Source organism: Garra rufa, unplaced genomic scaffold, assembly GCF_049309525.1.
Source record: "Garra rufa unplaced genomic scaffold, GarRuf1.0 hap1_unplaced_002, whole genome shotgun sequence".
In the NCBI taxonomy this organism is placed as follows: Eukaryota; Metazoa; Chordata; class Actinopteri; order Cypriniformes; family Cyprinidae; genus Garra; species Garra rufa.
The window spans coordinates 6,187,094-6,196,625 of NW_027394277.1; the positions used below are offsets into that span (position 1 = coordinate 6,187,094).

Genomic DNA, 9,532 nt, shown 5'->3' on the forward strand with positions numbered 1-9,532 from the left:
AACAATTATTATTCTTCCCTTTGTGTCTTTATAATCTATATTTACTTCTTCAAATACTCCTTTTCTTATTAAAATAGCTACCCCTCTCTTCCTTTCCATATCACAGTTACTATATATTTCTCCGTTCCATAATTTTCTAATTTCATCACTTATTTTATCTTCCCATTTCGTTTCTTGTAAACATAGCACATCACATTTTTTGGTCAGACACATTAATCTCTAGCATTCAGCGATACAATTGATATAGAGCTCATTAAAGAAAAGATTGGAAAAACCAAAACCCACCATTCAATCCGTTTCATTGTCTTTCAAAAAAGTATTTTTTACTTCACCCATTTCAGCTTTCCTCCTCTCCAGTCTTTCCTTTTGCTCTTCTCTTCTTATCTTCTGCCTTTTAAGAACCTGTTGAATGTCTAAGCCATCTTTTCTTGTTTTTACACATCTATTCAGTCTTTCTTTTCCTTTGTTTTCCATTCCACGAATTTCCCCCCCATTGTCTGCTCCTCTTACCTCAGTCAGTGTCTTTATTCCCTTATCCTCAGCTTTTTCTTTTTCTTGTCCTTTTTCGTAGTCCAGTTCATTAGTGTCCACATCGTCCTGTTCCTTAGAAAATCCTTCTTTAATCAAATTTATATCCTCTTTGTTCGCTCCTCCTCCCATCTCCATTCCTTGTTCTTCATCTTCCTTCTTTTCTTTATTCTCATCTATGTTGTTGTTCTCCTCTTCCTCGTCATCTTGTTTCTCGTCCTCTCCTTGCGTCTGCCTTTGTGAGTCATTTAACCTCTCAATTGTTGTAACTCCCATTACCTCTTGTATTTCCATTCCTGGATCTTCATTTTCCTCGTCTTCTATCTCGCATCTGCATCTTAACATTGTCTTTTGGCAGCCTTGGCACCGCGGGACTTTACAGTCTCGCGCATAATGCCCCTGCTCAAGACAATTTCTGCATGTGAATTGTGGGCAGTCCTTTTTTTCATGCTCCGGACTTACACAGATCCTGCATGTCTTCACTTGATTATCGTGAATCACTCTGAAGTACTGCACTCCTTCTTCAGTCCTGAAGCTTGTGTTGTATGGTAAAGACGTCACCTCTTGTGGAAACTTTACCCTCAAAAATCGTGTTCCGTCTGCCACCGTTGTCCCGGGATGATATCTTCTTCTTAGTGGTAGAATGGGAGTTACACCCCAATTGATTAGTTTTTGACTGATTTCCTCATCTTCAATATAGCTGGGCAGACTCAAGAAAGACACCATTCTTTCTGTTGCACACAATTTCCTTATCTCACATTCTTGTCCGTTTATCATTATTCCATTCAACAGCAAATCACAGTCCATCTCACTTTCCATAGTCATTTCAAAATCATAATTATTTTTTCTTCTCAGTCCGATCAATTTTCCCATTCCAACTTTCTCTTCAACTGCTTTAATTATCATTAGTATTGTTATATTTTCTATATCTTTAACAGTCATTGTTAATGTTGCTTCTTTCTTGTATTCCCTCTGATACCTTGTTTGTTTGCTTAATTTCTGTATCATTTGTTGTCGTTGAGATAAAACATTTCTTTTTTCTCCAACTTCTTTCTCAATTCCAATACCTTCAGTTGATTGTAGATCTCCTTTCCGTTCTTGTCCAGTTGTTTTTCTTTCTTGTTTCCTCCTTGAAACCACCGTCGCCCACGTTTCATTATTGTTTTCTCCATGTCTTTCATTTATATTCCTTTCAGTTATGTCTGCAACAAATCCTGGTTCCGCATTTCCCATCTCATGTTGTTTTACCAGTCCGTGTTCTTTGTCCATTAAATCCATATTTTGGTTGTCTCAAACCCCAAACAGAAAGACCTGTTTGGGGTTAAAAAAAACCTTCCTCAAAAAAAAACTCCTTCTAACTAAAAAACAAACAAAATAAATGTGAAAAAACACCCAGAAAAATGGTGAGCCTATCTCACCTACTGCACACTACAAACTGCCAACTCACTTCCTGTTTGCTCTCTAGCGCCTCAGGTGGGGGTATGGCCATAAGCGAGGGCTGCTCCAAAAAGTGGGCTATTTAAAGATCAGCCTCCGTAAAAGCCAGCATATTATATAAATAGTGAAGAAAAGGCAAAAGCTTACAGCACCTGGTATTCCCAGGCGGTCTCCCATAAAAGTGTAACAATCGGCCTTATCAGCCGAGTTACAAGACTAAAATGGGGTCCGATTTAACTGTGAGAGATGACTAGTGGTTAAAAGAATGAGACATAAAAGAAAATTGGTTTAAATAGATTTGGTGTATTTACAAGGTTCACATAAAAGACTTTAAAACAACACGATAAAACTAGGTAAACTCTGTTAAAAGAATACAGTTCATTTGTCCATACCCTAAAAACAGGTAAACTCTGTTAAAAGAATACAGTTCATTTGTCCATACCCTAAAAACAGTCCAAGAACCCCAGTGTGTTGATAAGTCCAATGTGAGTGTCCACCAGTGTATATACAATCCACAGAAAGTGTAATCCAAAGTTTGCAGGTGGTGAATGGAAAGGTGAGCTCTAAAATTAGCAACTCCTCAATCCAACAGTTTGGTGACTGTCCTTTGTTTGTCATGCTGCTCTCTTATACAGTTGTACTTCCTGCTTCCTGTCATGTGTCTAGTCACATGACAGGCCAACCATCCATTTATTAAAGACACATACACTTAAAATGTTAAGAGTAATAAAATGGCCTAAAAAACATGTAAAACACTTAAAACTCTATAATACATGTAATTGATTGTAATAAATAGAGCGGTAAAACACGTCTTTCTAAAAGCCAGCATATTATATAAATAGTGAAGAAAAGGCAAAAGCTTACAGCACCTGGTATTCCCAGGCGGTCTCCCATCCAAGTACTAACCAGGCCCGACGCTGCTTAGCTTCCGAGATCAGACGAGGTCGGGCGCTCTCAGCGCGGTATGGCCATAAGCGAGGGCTGCTCCAAAAAGTGGGCTATTTAAAGATCAGCCTCCGTAAAAGCCAGCATATTATATAAATAGTGAAGAAAAGGCAAAAGCTTACAGCACCTGGTATTCCCAGGCGGTCTCCCATCCAAGTACTAACCAGGCCCGACGCTGCTTAGCTTCCGAGATCAGACGAGGTCGGGCGCTCTCAGCGCGGTATGGCCATAAGCGAGGGCTGCTCCAAAAAGTGGGCTATTTAAAGATCAGCCTCCGTAAAAGCCAGCATATTATATAAATAGTGAAGAAAAGGCAAAAGCTTACAGCACCTGGTATTCCCAGGCGGTCTCCCATCCAAGTACTAACCAGGCCCGACGCTGCTTAGCTTCCGAGATCAGACGAGATCGGGCGCTCTCAGCGCGGTATGGCCATAAGCGAGGGCTGCTCCAAAAAGTGGGCTATTTAAAGATCAGCCTCCGTAAAAGCCAGCATATTATATAAATAGTGAAGAAAAGGCAAAAGCTTACAGCACCTGGTATTCCCAGGCGGTCTCCCATAAAAGTGTAACAATCGGCCTTATCAGCCGAGTTACAAGACTAAAATGGGGTCCGATTTAACTGTGAGAGATGACTAGTGGTTAAAAGAATGAGACATAAAAGAAAATTGGTTTAAATAGATTTGGTGTATTTACAAGGTTCACATAAAAGACTTTAAAACAACACGATAAAACTAGGTAAACTCTGTTAAAAGAATACAGTTCATTTGTCCATACCCTAAAAACAGGTAAACTCTGTTAAAAGAATACAGTTCATTTGTCCATACCCTAAAAACAGTCCAAGAACCCCAGTGTGTTGATAAGTCCAATGTGAGTGTCCACCAGTGTATATACAATCCACAGAAAGTGTAATCCAAAGTTTGCAGGTGGTGAATGGAAAGGTGAGCTCTAAAATTAGCAACTCCTCAATCCAACAGTTTGGTGACTGTCCTTTGTTTGTCATGCTGCTCTCTTATACAGTTGTACTTCCTGCTTCCTGTCATGTGTCTAGTCACATGACAGGCCAACCATCCATTTATTAAAGACACATACACTTAAAATGTTAAGAGTAATAAAATGGCCTAAAAAACATGTAAAACACTTAAAACTCTATAATACATGTAAATGATTGTAATAAATAGAGCGGTAAAACACGTCTTTCTAAAAGCCAGCATATTATATAAATAGTGAAGAAAAGGCAAAAGCTTACAGCACCTGGTATTCCCAGGCGGTCTCCCATCCAAGTACTAACCAGGCCCGACGCTGCTTAGCTTCCGAGATCAGACGAGATCGGGCGCTCTCAGCGCGGTATGGCCATAAGCGAGGGCTGCTCCAAAAAGTGGGCTATTTAAAGATCAGCCTCCGTAAAAGCCAGCATATTATATAAATAGTGAAGAAAAGGCAAAAGCTTACAGCACCTGGTATTCCCAGGCGGTCTCCCATCCAAGTACTAACCAGGCCCGACGCTGCTTAGCTTCCGAGATCAGACGAGATCGGGCGCTCTCAGCGCGGTATGGCCATAAGCGAGGGCTGCTCCAAAAAGTGGGCTATTTAAAGATCAGCCTCCGTAAAAGCCAGCATATTATATAAATAGTGAAGAAAAGGCAAACGCTTACAGCACCTGGTATTCCCAGGCGGTCTCCCATCCAAGTACTAACCAGGCCCGACGCTGCTTAGCTTCCGAGATCAGACGAGATCGGGCGCTCTCAGCGCGGTATGGCCATAAGCGAGGGCTGCTCCAAAAAGTGGGCTATTTAAAGATCAGCCTCCGTAAAAGCCAGCATATTATATAAATAGTGAAGAAAAGGCAAAAGCTTACAGCACCTGGTATTCCCAGGCGGTCTCCCATCCAAGTACTAACCAGGCCCGACGCTGCTTAGCTTCCAAGATCAGACGAGATCGGGCGCTCTCAGCGCGGTATGGCCATAAGCGAGGGCTGCTCCAAAAAGTGGGCTATTTAAAGATCAGCCTCCGTAAAAGCCAGCATATTATATAAATAGTGAAGAAAAGGCAAAAGCTTACAGCACCTGGTATTCCCAGGCGGTCTCCCATAAAAGTGTAACAATCGGCCTTATCAGCCGAGTTACAAGACTAAAATGGGGTCCGATTTAACTGTGAGAGATGACTAGTGGTTAAAAGAATGAGACATAAAAGAAAATTGGTTTAAATAGATTTGGTGTATTTACAAGGTTCACATAAAAGACTTTAAAACAACACGATAAAACTAGGTAAACTCTGTTAAAAGAATACAGTTCATTTGTCCATACCCTAAAAACAGGTAAACTCTGTTAAAAGAATACAGTTCATTTGTCCATACCCTAAAAACAGTCCAAGAACCCCAGTGTGTTGATAAGTCCAATGTGAGTGTCCACCAGTGTATATACAATCCACAGAAAGTGTAATCCAAAGTTTGCAGGTGGTGAATGGAAAGGTGAGCTCTAAAATTAGCAACTCCTCAATCCAACAGTTTGGTGACTGTCCTTTGTTTGTCATGCTGCTCTCTTATACAGTTGTACTTCCTGCTTCCTGTCATGTGTCTAGTCACATGACAGGCCAACCATCCATTTATTAAAGACACATACACTTAAAATGTTAAGAGTAATAAAATGGCCTAAAAAACATGTAAAACACTTAAAACTCTATAATACATGTAAATGATTGTAATAAATAGAGCGGTAAAACACGTCTTTCTAAAAGCCAGCATATTATATAAATAGTGAAGAAAAGGCAAAAGCTTACAGCACCTGGTATTCCCAGGCGGTCTCCCATCCAAGTACTAACCAGGCCCGACGCTGCTTAGCTTCCGAGATCAGATGAGATCGGGCGCTCTCAGCGCGGTATGGCCATAAGCAAGGGCTGCTCCAAAAAGTGGGCTATTTAAAGATCAGCCTCCGTAAAAGCCAGCATATTATATAAATAGTGAAGAAAAGGCAAAAGCTTACAGCACCTGGTATTCCCAGGCGGTCTCCCATCCAAGTACTAACCAGGCTCGACGCTGCTTAGCTTCCGAGATCAGACGAGATCGGGCGCTCTCAGCGCGGTATGGCCATAAGCGAGGGCTGCTCCAAAAAGTGGGCTATTTAAAGATCAGCCTCCGTAAAAGCCAGCATATTATATAAATAGTGAAGAAAAGGCAAAAGCTTACAGCACCTGGTATTCCCAGGCGGTCTCCCATAAAAGTGTAACAATCGGCCTTATCAGCCGAGTTACAAGACTAAAATGGGGTCAGATTTAACTGTGAGAGATGACTAGTGGTTAAAAGAATGAGACATAAAAGAAAATTGGTTTAAATAGATTTGGTGTATTTACAAGGTTCACATAAAAGACTTTAAAACAACACGATAAAACTAGGTAAACTCTGTTAAAAGAATACAGTTCATTTGTCCATACCCTAAAAACAGGTAAACTCTGTTAAAAGAATACAGTTCATTTGTCCATACCCTAAAAACAGTCCAAGAACCCCAGTGTGTTGATAAGTCCAATGTGAGTGTCCACCGGTGTATATACAATCCACAGAAAGTGTAATCCAAAGTTTGCAGGTGGTGAATGGAAAGGTGAGCTCTAAAATTAGCAACTCCTCAATCCAACAGTTTGGTGACTGTCCTTTGTTTGTCATGCTGCTCTCTTATACAGTTGTACTTCCTGCTTCCTGTCATGTGTCTAGTCACATGGCAGGCCAACCATCCATTTTTTAAAGACACACACTCACTTAAAATGTTAAGAGTAATAAAATGGCCTAAAAAACATGTAAAACACTTAAAACTCTATAATACATTTAAATGATTGTAATAAATAGAGCGGTAAAACACGTCTTTCTAAAAGCCAGCATATTATATAAATAGTGAAGAAAAGGCAAAAGCTTACAGCACCTGGTATTCCCAGGCGGTCTCCCATCCAAGTGTAACAATCGGCCTTATCGGCCGAGTTACAAGACTAAAATGGGGTCAGATTTAACTGTGAGAGATGACTAGTGGTTAAAAGAATGAGACATAAAAGAAGATTGGTTTAAATAGATTTGGTTTATTTACAAGGTTCACATAAAAGACTTTAAAACAACACGATAAAATGAGGTAAACGCTGTTAAAAGAATACAGTTCATTTGTCCATACCCTAAAAACAGTCCAAGAATCCCAGTGTGCTGATAAGTCCAATGTGAGTTTCCACCGGTGTATATACAATCCACAGAAAGTGTAATCCAAAGTTTGCAGGTGGTGAATGGAAAGGTGAGCTCTAAAATTAGCAACTCCTCAATCCAACAGTTTGGTGACTGTCCTTTGTATGTCATGCTGCTCTCTTATACAGTTGTACTTCCTGCTTCCTGTCATGTGTCTAGTCACATGGCAGGCCAACCATCCATTTTTTAAAGACACACACTCACTTAAAATGTTGAGTAATAAAATGGCCTAAAAACATGTAAAACACTTAAAACTCTATAATACATTTAAATGATTGTAATAAATAGAGCGGTAAAACATGTCTTTCTAAAAGCCAGCATATTATATAAATAGTGAAGAAAAGGCAAAAGCTTACAGCACCTGGTATTCCCAGGCGGTCTCCCATCCAAGTACTAAGCAGGCCCGACGCTGCTTAGCTTCCGAGATCAGACGAGATCGGGCTCTCTCAGCGCGGTATGGCCGTAAGCGAGGGCTGCTCCAAAAAGTGGGCTATTTAAAGATCAGCCTCCGTAAAAGCCAGCATATTATATAAATAGTGAAGAAAAGGCAAAAGCTTACAGCACCTGGTATTCCCAGGCGGTCTCCCATCCAAGTGTAACAATCGGCCTTATCGGCCGAGTTACAAGACTAAAATGGGGTCAGATTTAACTGTGAGAGATGACTAGTGGTTAACCCTCTGGGGCCCGGGGGTGTTTTGGGGCCCTGAAGAAGTTTTGACATGCCTTGACATTTGTGCTTTTTTCAGTATGTTAAAAACATATTAATATCCTAAATCTAAATACATTGTATTTAGCACAAATTGGACTACAAAAATATGTAAGCAACATGAATGTACACTTTTAAGTTTTTGAGAAAACAATGTTTATGCGTGCATTTTGAAAAATTAAATTTTTGAAGTCACTGAAATAAGGTCATCTAACACATACAGAATATTTATTCTCGGGACTTTCGAGAATTGGATGTGGTAGGCTTGGTTTTTTTCTACCAAATGATGTGAAAATCATCTAGTTCACTTGTTTTCACAAAACAGTATATAGATTTAAATTTTTGAAGACACTTTTTGTTTAGAGTGGCTGTATGCGAGAAGGCGTGAATCATCATGAATAATGCTGTGATTTACACCTGAGAAGACAAAGACCTGCATAATGAGCCGCATAATGACCCATTCAGTCGGATGTTGACTGAGAGGAAACAACAGAAAGAATAAAGGAAAAATGAAAGGACAAAATACATATATATTTAGTTTGAAGCGTATTTTGAATATATTTAACTATCACACAAAATAACTTGTCTTTCACTTGTGAGTGCAGTTAAACTTTTTATTAGGAACAAAAGTAATAAACACAGAAGTCAAGATGTCGAGGGTGCAATATCCAAATCACTTGCAGGAAACTTGAACACAGGAAAACGGGGAACAGCAGAAACTGCAAAGAAAACAAGTAGATGTGAGCAACACAATGATCTGACAAAGACAGAGCTAACAGGGAGAAAACACATACACTACCAGCCAAACTTTTTATTATTAAAAGTTTTTTTTTTTTTTTAAGTGAGCAGTTTTTTTTACATAGTAAACCTATTTCACAAAATTAGATAATTATTTTTCTTTAAAAAAGTACCTTTGACTGGTAGTGTATAGCATAGGCGTATAACAGTTAGGTGCAAATAAAACAGTGTGAGATAAATACAGGTGTAAGGTTTGTAATGAAGTGAAACAGGAGAAACCATACATCTTCTACCTTTCATACAGATTACTTAAAAAGAGAATAGTAGTTTTTTATTTGAATTGGTTTATGTAAAAGTAAACATTTCAAGCTTTCTACAAGTAAATGCATTATGTCTGTGAGGCACGTAATCACTTAGATTTAGGTTGTTTCATTTATGTGTCTGTGAAAAGATATAACAGACAGTGAAGGCAGAGTGCGTGCCCTGACTGTTTTCTTATTTTCATAAAAGCACAGTGTATACAAATAAAAATATACCCTCTACAGTTTCGAATGATGTATTGGTTGTATTTGTACGATCAAAACTGACGGAGAATTTTACATTCTTTTCGGAGTTATTACAAAAGCGTGCCTCAAATGCGCCAGCGCGTTTTTCGACCAAAGTTGAAACATCCTGTCATCATGAGACATTTAGATGCAGTGAAATGAAACATACTTTATAATGTTTCACTTGCTGTAGTCAGGAAATACAGTTGGCAAAAAGTCTTAACTGGTCAAATGTGTGCACATTCTGTCACAGTAACAACTTACAAATATAAAAGAAAAAAACTTACTTGTGTAAATATCTCATCTGCTGGTTCACGCCATGTCTCATTTAATGTTCATCTTCTGAAGTAAGTTTTATTCCTGACAGCCCGTCTTCTTCCAGAAAGGACTAAGTTGAAAGAAAAGAAACTGCTTTCTCCTTTGT

General features: G+C 39.2%; 10 non-coding genes across 10 annotated transcripts; all 10 read right to left on the bottom strand.

The window, feature by feature from the left end:
• Positions 1-2,822: 2,822 nt before the first annotated feature.
• Positions 2,823-2,941, bottom strand: LOC141306708 (5S ribosomal RNA). Its single transcript, XR_012345666.1, has one exon. It is a non-coding gene; the product is annotated as a 5S ribosomal RNA (ribosomal RNA).
• Positions 2,942-3,025: 84 nt separating this feature from the next.
• LOC141306710 (5S ribosomal RNA) lies at positions 3,026-3,144 on the bottom strand. Its single transcript, XR_012345667.1, has one exon. It is a non-coding gene; the product is annotated as a 5S ribosomal RNA (ribosomal RNA).
• An 84-nt stretch (positions 3,145-3,228) lies between these two features.
• Positions 3,229-3,347, bottom strand: LOC141307578 (5S ribosomal RNA). Its single transcript, XR_012346531.1, has one exon. It is a non-coding gene; the product is annotated as a 5S ribosomal RNA (ribosomal RNA).
• An 801-nt stretch (positions 3,348-4,148) lies between these two features.
• LOC141307590 (5S ribosomal RNA) lies at positions 4,149-4,267 on the bottom strand. The gene has a single exon (XR_012346543.1). It is a non-coding gene; the product is annotated as a 5S ribosomal RNA (ribosomal RNA).
• Positions 4,268-4,351: 84 nt separating this feature from the next.
• LOC141307603 (5S ribosomal RNA) lies at positions 4,352-4,470 on the bottom strand. Its single transcript, XR_012346556.1, has one exon. It is a non-coding gene; the product is annotated as a 5S ribosomal RNA (ribosomal RNA).
• An 84-nt stretch (positions 4,471-4,554) lies between these two features.
• LOC141305500 (5S ribosomal RNA) lies at positions 4,555-4,673 on the bottom strand. Its single transcript, XR_012344465.1, has one exon. It is a non-coding gene; the product is annotated as a 5S ribosomal RNA (ribosomal RNA).
• An 84-nt stretch (positions 4,674-4,757) lies between these two features.
• On the bottom strand, positions 4,758-4,876 carry LOC141306666 (5S ribosomal RNA). Its single transcript, XR_012345623.1, has one exon. It is a non-coding gene; the product is annotated as a 5S ribosomal RNA (ribosomal RNA).
• An 801-nt stretch (positions 4,877-5,677) lies between these two features.
• On the bottom strand, positions 5,678-5,796 carry LOC141306368 (5S ribosomal RNA). Its single transcript, XR_012345327.1, has one exon. It is a non-coding gene; the product is annotated as a 5S ribosomal RNA (ribosomal RNA).
• Positions 5,797-5,880: 84 nt separating this feature from the next.
• On the bottom strand, positions 5,881-5,999 carry LOC141307017 (5S ribosomal RNA). Its single transcript, XR_012345973.1, has one exon. It is a non-coding gene; the product is annotated as a 5S ribosomal RNA (ribosomal RNA).
• Positions 6,000-7,468: 1,469 nt separating this feature from the next.
• LOC141307372 (5S ribosomal RNA) lies at positions 7,469-7,587 on the bottom strand. The gene has a single exon (XR_012346326.1). It is a non-coding gene; the product is annotated as a 5S ribosomal RNA (ribosomal RNA).
• Between the last annotated feature and the right edge of the window lie 1,945 nt (positions 7,588-9,532).